The sequence below is a fragment of the Lutra lutra genome, chromosome 1 (genome assembly GCF_902655055.1).
Source record: "Lutra lutra chromosome 1, mLutLut1.2, whole genome shotgun sequence".
Classification (NCBI taxonomy): Eukaryota; Metazoa; Chordata; class Mammalia; order Carnivora; family Mustelidae; genus Lutra; species Lutra lutra.
In genome coordinates, this window is record NC_062278.1 from 168,517,122 (window position 1) to 168,527,980 (window position 10,859).

Here is a 10,859-nt window from a genome sequence, read left to right on the forward strand (position 1 = left end):
TTCTGTCTCTCTCAAATAAATAAATAAAATCTTAAAAAATAAAAAAAGGAAAAGGTAAATGGGCACATAGAGGGTTATCCCTGACACACATCAAAAGGTAACTGTAACACCGATTAGGATGCCTATCATTAAAAAAAGAAAGAAAGTAAAGAACAAGTGTTAACAAGGATATTGAGAAATCAGGGCCCTTATGCACCATGGGTAGAAATGTAAAATGGCGCAGCTACTGTGGAAAACGATATGGTAGTTCCTCAGAAAATTAAGATTATAACTACCATATGATCCAGTAATTCCACTTCTGGGTATATACCCCAAGGAATTGAAAGCAAGGTCTCAAAGAGATATCTGTACAACTGTGTTCATAACAGTATTACTCACGATAGCTAAAACTTGGAAACAACCGAAATGTCCATTATTGGATACGAATGGATGAGCAGAATGTGCTCTCTATATGCAATGGAATATTCTTCAGCCTTAAAAAGACGGAAATTCTGACACATGCTACAACAACCTTGAGGCCATTATGCTAAGTGAAAGAAGCCAGTCACCAAGGTCATGAATTCAAGACCCACATTGGGCATAGAGCCTACATATAAAAATAAATAAATAAAAAACAACAGAAATTTTTAAAAAGTGGGAGTGGGGCACCTGGTGGTTCAGTCTGTTAAGTGTCAGACTCTTGGTTTGGGCTAAGGTCATGATCTCAGGGTCGTGAGATCGCCCCGCATCAAGCTCTGCGCTCAGCTGGAAGTCTGCTGGAAATTCTCTCTCCCTCTCCTTCACTCTCCCCCTCTGCCCCTCCCTTCAAGTGCACACATGCCTGCTTGCTCTCTTTGTCAAATAAATAAATAAAAATCAAAAGAAAGAAAGAAAAGAAAGGAAGAAAGGAAGTAAGAAAGAAAGGTAAAAAAGAAAGACCAGTCACAGAAAGACAAATACTATATGATTTCACTAACATGAGGTATCTGGAGTCATCAAATTCACACAGAAAGCAGAATAGTGATTGCTTAGGCTGGGGGTAGTGGGGGGAGTGAGGAGTTGTTCAATGGGGTCAGAGTTTCCATTTTGCAGGATGAAGAGTTATGGAATTAAATGGTAGTAATGGTTACACAACATTATGAATGGATTTAATACCACTGAAGTATAACTTAAAAGTGGTTAAGATGGTGAATTTGATGTTATGTGCGTTTTAAAAGAATATAAGAAAATTGGGGTTGGGTGGGAAATAACTATTATCAGAGATAAGGAGGAGAGGAATTAAATTTAGACTTAACAAAAAGTTGTATAGAAAGAAGAAAATAATAAACAGCTGAACAGAAATGAATGAAATAGAGACTAAAAGGATAATATAAAAAAAATCAGGGGCGCCTGAGTGGCTCAGTGGGTTAAGCCTCTGCCTTTGACTCAGGTCATGATCTCAGGGTCCTGGGACCGAGCCCCACATCCGGCTCCTTGCTCAGTGAGGAGTCTGCTTCTCCCTCTGCCCCTCCGACCCATTCATTCTCATTCTCTCAAATGAGTAAATAAATAGATCTAAAACAAAACAAAACAAAAAAACAATCCTTCTCAAACTCTTCCAAAAGGTAAAATAGAAGGGAACATTACCAAAAAGTTGCAAAATAATACGACATTCCCATATACCCTTCACTCAACTTCTTCCCTTAATGTAGAGAAATAGTTTTCCTTTAGAACACTAGGATTGGGGGCGCCTGGGTGGCTCAGTGGGTTAAGCCTCTGCCTTCGGCTCAGGTCATGATCTCAGGATCCTGGGATGGAGCCCCGCATCGGGCTCTCTGCTCAGCAGGGAGCCTGCTTCCTCCTCTCTCTGCCTGCCTCTCTGCCTGCTTGTGATCTCTCTCTGTCAACTAAATAAATAAAATCTTAAAAAAAAAAAAAAGAACACTAGGATTGAACCAGTAAGTAAAGGCATTATAGGTAACAAGAGCAACATTTATCACTGTCAAAGAAGGAAGTTACATATAAGAAAAGGGGGAAGGCTAGAAGGAACCCTGCCTGTGGTGTTGGATTGAAATCACATCAGTATGAACTTGTGGTGTTTATTATAAATATAATATCTTAGTCCATTGGGGGTGCTGTAACAAAAAACCATAGACTGGGTGGCTTCTAAACAAGAGAAATTTATTTCTCACAGCTCTGGAGTCTGGGAAGTCCAAGACCAATGTACTAGCCGATTCAATGTTCTGGTTCAGGGACAACCTCCATCTTTACTGAGTCCTCCCACAGCAAAAAGGGTGAAGGACCTTTCTTAGATCTTTTTTATTTTTTAAAATTAATTAATGTATTTATTAAAGATTTATTTATTTCTTTGAGAGAGAGCAGCAGGGAGGGGCAGAGGGAGAGGGAGAAAGAGTCTTTTTTTTCTTTAAGATTTATTTATTTATTTATTTGATAGAGAGAGATCACAAGTAGACAGAGAGGCAGGCAGAGAGAGAGAGAAGCAGGCTCCCTGCTGAGCAGAGAGCCCAATTCGGGACTCGATCCCAGGACCCTGAGATCATGACCTGAGCCAAAGGCTGCGGCTTAACCCACTGAGCCACCCAGGCACCCCAGGGAGAAAGAGTCTTAAGCAGACTCTGTGCTGAGCTTGGAGTCCAAGGCAGGGCTCCATCTCGTGACCCTGAGATCATGACCTATTTCTCTACTCACAATGCTTCTGACTTTTCAAATGTGTGCTTTTTTTCCCTCACACCAAGCAATTCTGACACTAACTACCCATACTGGGCACAAACCCCAAAGTTTAAGAGCTTAGGGTGACCTGGGTGGCTCAGTTGGTTAAACGACTGCCTTCAGCTCAGCTCATGATCCAGGGTCCTGGGATTGAGCTTTGCATTGGGCTCCCTGCTCAGCGGGAAGCCTGCTTCTCCCTCTCCCTCTTCCCCTGCTTGTGTTCCCTCTCCGGCCATGTCTCTCTGTCAAATAAACAAAATCTTAAAAAAAATAAAATAAAATAAAAAAGAGCTTATCTGTGTAACATTGTCCTCATTTCAGATGCTAATTGCAAGTCTGACCCTCTGATATTCCTGACCAAGTGGCTATGAATCAGGGGTTCCCATAATCTCCTCCTTAGGTTCACTAATTTACTAGAATGGCCCATAAAACTCAAGGAAAAGTTTACTCATGTTTACTGGTTTATGATAACAATATAAAGGATACGGATGAATAGCCAGATGAAGAGGTGCTTAAGGCGAGGTCTGGAAGGGTCCCAAGTGCAGAAGCTATTGTCTCCAAACCCCATAGTTTAGGGATTTTTTTATGGCAGCTTTGTCACATAGGCAAGATCATGATCAACCCAATCTTCAGCCTCTTTCCTCTCCCCAGAGATTGAAAGTTTCAGACTTCTAATCATGACTTGGTCTTTCTGGTGACCAGGCCCCATTCTGACACTATCCAAAGCCACCAAGACTCACCTCATGACAACAAAAACAAACAAACATGACAAACAAACAAACAAAAACAAAACATTCCCATCAGCCAGGAAATGTCAAGGAAATTAGGAACTCTGTGTGAGATGCTCCTGTCACCTCCATGAACTTGGGAAATGACAAGGGTTTTAGGAGCTGTTTGTCAGGAACTGGGAGCAGAGATCAAATATTAATTTCTTATTATGCCACATATACATATACAGTGGTTTCAGAATTGCTAACCCTTACTCCCGGGAGAAATCAACTCACTAACTACTGTTTTTGTATGCAGTTCTCTTTGTCTTTAGCCTTACAGAATCCAGTTCAAATACTATATTCCGAAGTCACTTAGGTTGGCTTTCTCTTCCCCACCCTCTTCAGTGTCCTTTGTATTTATCTGTAATACAGTCAGGTGCCCTCGTTAGTGTGTATATTTTGAGTTCCCCTAAAGTCCTGGTTGGTTTTGTTTTTTGCTTGTTTGTTTGGGTCTTTTTTTTTTTTTTTTAAGGATTATGTATTTATTTGAGAGGGAGAAAGAAACAGAGAGATGGCACAAGGGCAGGGGATGGGAGGAGGTGGAGGGAGAAGGGCAAGCAGACTCCCCACTGAGCAGGGAGCCTGATGTGGGACTGAATCCCAGGACCCTGGGATCATGACCTGAGCTGAAGGCAGAAGTTTAAGTGACAGAGCCACCCAGGTGCCCCCGTCCTGGTTGGTTTTAATTGTGTTTTTATTTGGGGAGAGATGTGAACATCACCATTGCTGTAAGAGTCAAAGACTATCAAGAAGGTACACTAAGGAAAGTGTACTCTCATTCCTACTACCCCAGTCCTATTCTGCTTTTTCTGCTTTTTCACCTATTTCCTCCCTGTAGGTAACTGGTCTCTTTGATTTCTGGTTCATCCTTCCTGGATTTCTTTTGCACAAACGAGCAGACACATGTGTATTTTCTTATAACTTCTTCTTTCTTACGGGACAGGTAATATACCATAGATTTTTTTTTTTTATTTTACTTTTTTCTCCTTAACTATCTATATGGAAATCATTCCATAGTAGCTCACAGAGACCTTTCTCACTCATTTTTTTCTTTTTTAAGATTTTATTTGTTTATTTGACAAGAGAGAGACTGTGAGAGAGGGCACAAGCGGGGGTTGGGGGTGGAGAGGGAAGAACAGGCCTCTTGCTCAGCAGGGAGCCCAATGTGCAGGGCTCGATCCAGGACCCTGGGATCACGACCCAAGCCAAAGGCAGATGCTTAACGACTGAGCCACCCAGGGGCCCCTTCATTCATTTTTTAAAAGAGAAAGCAGCGTTTATTAAGTACTAGCCTTGTTATAGTTATATTTCATAAGGTACACTGATATGCTTCAGTTTACCCTCACTGTCACGCAGGAAGTTGTGTCTTCACCGGGCTTGCTTGCTTGCATCCCTGATCCATTTGCCAGCAGCACTGACTTCTATTTGGAGACAGCCCTTTCTCCACTTTCAGTCCATGGGTGAGGCAGCACCTATAGCTCTAAGATGGGCCACATGACCTAGGTTAAATGCACTAGACCATTCCTCTGGCTAAGGTCATTGACTCAGGAATGGGCTTGTGACCCAACCAGAGCCATTGTATTACAATGAGGCAGTGACAGGGGCTTCTGAAAAAGAGATTCTCTCTTCCTACAGATCTTGAACTAGATTCTTCCCACTGAAGGTGATCCTGAAAGTTCATAGTCCAGAGCTGTTGTTATAAGAGAACGAAGACAACATATGGAGAATAGACTTCTGTTTCAGATGACCTAGAGTGTCTGGTCAAGTCATTCCTGACTTAATTTTAACCCTACAAGATACTATTACATCAGTCATGGAGTTAATTCTATTTTCACTTGAGTCAGAAATGCATTCTAAGTGGCTCACAAACTCACACAAAAAAGCTCAAATAGAAACAGGGTTTGGGGCGCCTGGGTGGCTCAGTGGGTTAAAGCCTCTGCCTTCAGCTCAGGTCATGATCCCAGGGTCCTGGGATTGAGCCCCGCATCGGGCTCTCTGCTCAGCAGGTAGCCTGCTTCCCCCTCTCTCTCTCTGCCTGCCTCTCTGCCTACTTGTGATTTCTCTCTCTGTCAAATAAATAAATAAAATCTTTAAAAAAGAAAGAAAGAAAGAAAGAAAGAAAGAAAGAAAGAAAGAAAGAAAGAAAGAAAGAAAGAAAGAAACAGGGTTTAGAGCAAGAATCTAGGGGATGCCTCAGATCCCAGCTGTGGGAGTTATGCTCTACCTTCTTGAGGGTAGAGTATCTACATATATTATTTTAAATTCTTCTGCACTAGCTATGTGTTTACTCTCTCCCATTTCTTTATTTACTCAGTCATTTATTTATATCAGTATGGATATTTATTTTATACTTTGGGTTATAATCTGGTACTACTTTATTGTGTTGCTCGAATTATTTCAGCTTTGACCATTGGGAGCGATTTTGGTTGGTTCTTGTGTCCATATGACATACCCTGATTGGGGGGGGGGGGGGGTGCGCGCGCGCACACTGCGGTGGAACTGGGGGTGGGGAGCATTTCCTTATTTTCTGGCACTACAAGGTACTTCAGACTCATCCTGTGTATTTCCTCACCCAATCCTAATGTTAGCCATTTCTCTAAGGAGTCCTGATTCCTTTGACTGGAGAATGGTATTAGAAACCAGTTTCTGAGTGTGGGATGTACTTGTTGCTACTGGGATGTCATTGCTCGCAGATCCTCTTAGCTGACAGAACAAGGAGTAACAAGAACCTACTTATATCCAAATACCTCTAGAAATGTCTATATGTAACCATTTGTATCTCTAGTAAGCCTCCTTCCTTTGATAACTATAACCTCCTACTCCAACAATGAGAAACCTGGCTCCCACCATCAGCCACCCACTTACCTAATTGTTCAATTCCAATGTATATGTACAACAACATCAGAGTTGTGAGCCTGTATCTCCATGGGAAACAATTTGATCGAGTATAGTACTTTGTATATCTTCTTTTGCCTTCAGTTTTGCATCCCCACTCATTTTCCAAAGGATTTAGGTCAGCATCCTTCTCCCCCACTCTATTCAATGACGTTGTTGCATACTTTTATAATATAATTAGATTGTTTTGTCACATTCTGCATTCCATCTTCAAATCTTCTGTCCCTCCTAAATGGTTTTATAAAATTTGAATATATTAAGATTCACCTTTATGCTGTAGAGCTCTGAGTTTTGAGGAAAAATGTCATGTGTTCACTATCATAAAGAATAAATTCATCATCCTAAAAAATCCTCTCTGTTCCACTTATTTGTTCCTCTTCCTTCTCCTGGATTCCCTGGCAGCTACTCATCTTTTTTACTCTATCTACAGTTTTGCCTTTTCCAGAATGTCATTTAGGTGGAATTATACAATGTATAGTCCTTTCAGATTCTCTCTGTTACTTAACAACATGCATTTAAGATTCACGCATGTCTTTTGTGCCTCGATAGCTCATTTCTTTCTCTTTTTTTCTTTTTAAAAATGTTATTTATTTATTTGACAGAGAGAGAGTGCACATGCAGAGGGAGCAGCAGGCAGAGGGGGAGGGATAAGCAGACTCACCGCTGAGCAGGGAGCCCAATGCAGGGCTAGATCCCAGGACCCCGAGATCATGATCTCACCTGAAGGCAGAGGCTTAACCAACTGAGTCACCCAGGCGCGCCAGCTCATTTCTTTTTATTGCTGAATAATATTCTATTGCATGGACATACCATAGTTTGTCCGTCCATTCACCTATCAAAGGCCATCTTGGTTGCTTCCAGTTTTTAGCAACTGTGAATAAAGCTGCTATAAACATTCACATGGGTTTTGTGTGGACATGAGTTTTCAAATCAGTTGCATAGATGCCTAGGAGTGGGATTGCTGGGTCATATGCTAAGCTATATATAGCTTTTTAGGAAATTTCCAAAATGTTTTCCAAAGTGCCTGAACCACTTTGTATTCCCACCAAAAATAAATGAGAGTTTCTGTTGCTCCACATCCTCACTAGTATTTGGTGGTGTTAGCTTTTTGGATTTTGGCCATTCTAATAGGTGTCTTGTGGTATCTTATTGTTCCAATTTACAATTTCCTAATGACAACGATAATGATCATTTTTATATGCTTATTTGCTCTCTCTGTATCTTCAGTGAGGCGTGTTCTTATTGTTGAATTTTAAGAGTCTTAAGTTTGTATGTTTTTGGATACAAGTCCTTTACAGAACTGTGATTTGCAATTATTTACTCCCAGTCTGTGGGAGTAATAGTGTCTTTTGCAGAGCACTAGGTTTTACTTTTTTTTTTTTTTAAGATTTTGTTTATTTATTTGACAGAGAGAGAGAGGAAGAGAGCACAAGCAGGAGGAATGGCAGAGGGAAAGGGAGAGGGTGAAGAAGAAGCAAGCTCCCTGCTGAGTAGGGAGCCTGATATAGGGCTCGGTCCCAAGATGCTGGGATCATGACCTTAGCCAAAGGCAGACTCTTAACTGACTGAGCCACCAAGGAGCCCCAGTAGGTTTTACTTTTAATAAAGTCCCACTTACTAATTTTTTCTTTCATAGATCATGCTTTTCATGTGTATCTAATAACTCATCACCGAACCCAAGCTCATAGTGATTTTCCCCCAATATTTTCTTCTAGATGTTTTATACTTCTATGTTTTATATGTAGGTCCAGGATTAATTTTGGGTTATTGCTGTGAAAGGTAGAAGGTCTATATCTATGTTTGCTTTTTTTTTTTAAGATTTTATTTATTTATTTGACAGAGAGAGAGAGATCACAAGCAAGCAGAGAGGCAGGCAGAGAGGGGGGGGGGGACGCAGACTCCCCGCTGGGCAGAGAGCCCGACGTGCAGAGAGCCTGACGTGGGGCTCGATCCCAGGACCCTGAGATCATGACCCGAGCCGAAGGCAGTGATTTAACCCACTGAGCCACCCAGGTGCCCCCTATGTTTGCTTTTTGCATGTGGGTGTACTATTGTTCCAGTACCATTTGTTGAAAAAACGATCCTATCCCCATTGAATTGCCTTTGCTCCTCTGTCAAAGAAGAGTTGACTATATTTATGTGGATCTCTTTCTGGGTTCTGAGTTCTGTTCCATTGCTCTATTAATCTCTTCTCTCACCAATACCATACTCTCTTGACTACTGTAGTTTTATATCAAGTGTTGAATGTGTGTAGTATCAGCCCCCTGAATTTGTTCTTCAATACTGTGCTGGCTGTTTGAAGTCTTTTGCCTTTCCATATACATGTTAGAATCAGTTTGTTGATGTCTCTGAGATAGTTTGCTGGCATTTTTTTAGGATTATGTTGAACCAATAGATCAAACAGGGGATAATTGATATTTGAACTGATTTTTCTTCAGCCACCACGAGTCTAATGAGCCCATCAAAGTCATTCTTCATTTCTACCACAGTGTTTTTGATTTTTAGTATTTCCTTTTGATTCATTCTTAAAGATTCCATCTCTCTGCTTACCTTACCTAACTGCGTTTACATGTTGTTTACATTTTCCATTAGAGCCCTTAACAATGTTAGTCGCAGGTATTTCAAATACTGTTTGATATTTTCAGCATCTGTGTCATATCTGCATCTGGTCTTCATGCTTGCTTTGTCTCTTCAAGCTGTTTTTTTTCTTGTTCTCTAGCATGCATTTTGGGTTTTTTTGTTTTGTTTTGTTTTTTGTTTTTTTGTCGAAAGCCAGACACAGTGTTTCAGTAAGTAGGAACTGAGGTAAATAAGCCTCTAGTGTGAGAATTTATGTTAATCTGGCTTGGAGTTGGGGTTGGTTAGTGTTTTCTGTAGCTATAGCAGCTAGAAGCTTCAAATTCTCACATCTTTGTTTTCATTTTTCCCTATTGACTTTGGGCTTCCCTAGATTCTCCTTCTCAGAGAGAATCTGCATCTTTCAACCATAGTCTACTGTTATTAATCTGGAGTTCTATTGTGGTGTGGTAAGGGGTGAAAGAGGAGAAGTGTTTTATAAACTTATGATTAAATCTCAGTATTTCTGTGCATCTGTGTCCCTGGGCTGTGAGTCTTGTGCATGTTTCTTAGCTTTATTCCTCCACTTTAGGTGATGTAGAACAGCCAGTGGGATCTGGAGTGGGAGAAATGTCGTTCCCCTAGATGGGATAAGGATTGGTAAAGTCGTTTTCCTTGGTGTGTTGGAGTTTGTTATAGAGAATACTCTGGGTGCATTTCATGGCAATTACTCTTTATCTCCTGTCAGAACCAGGAGGACATCTCTCTGTGCTCTTCATTCGAAGAATTTAGTGAGATTTCCAGAAGTAAAACTCACAAAAGTTTGATTCTTTGATTCTTTCCTTCCTCCTTTGTTCAGTTTCTTTTTTATTGATCTAGGAAACCATGAAAGTTTTTTTCAGCAAAAATCTAGGAATGATAAATGTACTAACTCTGTGATGCTTTTATTAAGACTTTGCTCTTAAATATTTAGGTGGATTTTGAATTCTAAGTTGACAGTTATTTTCTTTCACCACTGTGAAGATATGATCTATTATTTTCTGGTTTATATTGTCGCTATTTACATGTTGGCTCCCATTATAACTAACTTTCCTGGTATTGCCTCACGGTCAAATATTGCTACTCTGACTCCTGCCATCACCTCTACATTCCAGTAGGAGGAAATACGTTCACTTACAATTTCTTGGCCACATGTAGGTATTAGAGCACTGGAAAATGTAGCCATGTGCCAGCTATTTTTCTAGAATAGGGATCAGAACTGGTTCATTCCTGGACTTTCCACCTGTAGGTACCCATAGGTAACTGAAGTTGGGTTTTTTTTTTTTTTAAGATTTTTATTTATTTGTCAGAGAGAGAGGAGAGCGAGCGAGCACAGGCAGACAGAATGGCAGGCAGAGGCAGAGGGAGAAGCAGGCTCCCCGCCAAGCAAGGAGCCCGATGTGGGACTCGATCCCAGGACGCTGGGATCATGACCTGAGCCGAAGGCAGCTGCTTAACCAACTGAGCCACCCAGGCGTCCCCTGAAGTTGGGTTTTATCAACAAATCTTCCTCTTCACTCATACTGGTTCCTAGTCAGGACTTACAGTGTTGCCTGAGGAGAAGGCCGGGGCAGCAGAACCAGCCCCTTTCCCCCAGACACAACCCTCTGCCCCCGGGGTTATTTCACTTGGTCCTGTGGAGAGGCCAGGCTCCCCTGTGTCCCACTTCTGTCTGGATCTCAGCAGGGCTCCCTGTCTGTCTCTTGGCACTCCCTGTTATGAGATCTCAGCCCACTTTAGAGGGGCTTGGATGAAGTCTTTAACTTACTGCAGGACTCAAAAGAAGCACTTACTGAGCACTCTTAGACACTTTCTCCTGTTGGCAGGTGACTTCTCCATTTGCCATCTGAAGAAAATGTGGCTTAGAGAGGTTAAGCAATTTGACTCAACTCAGAACTCAAGTTGAGGTCC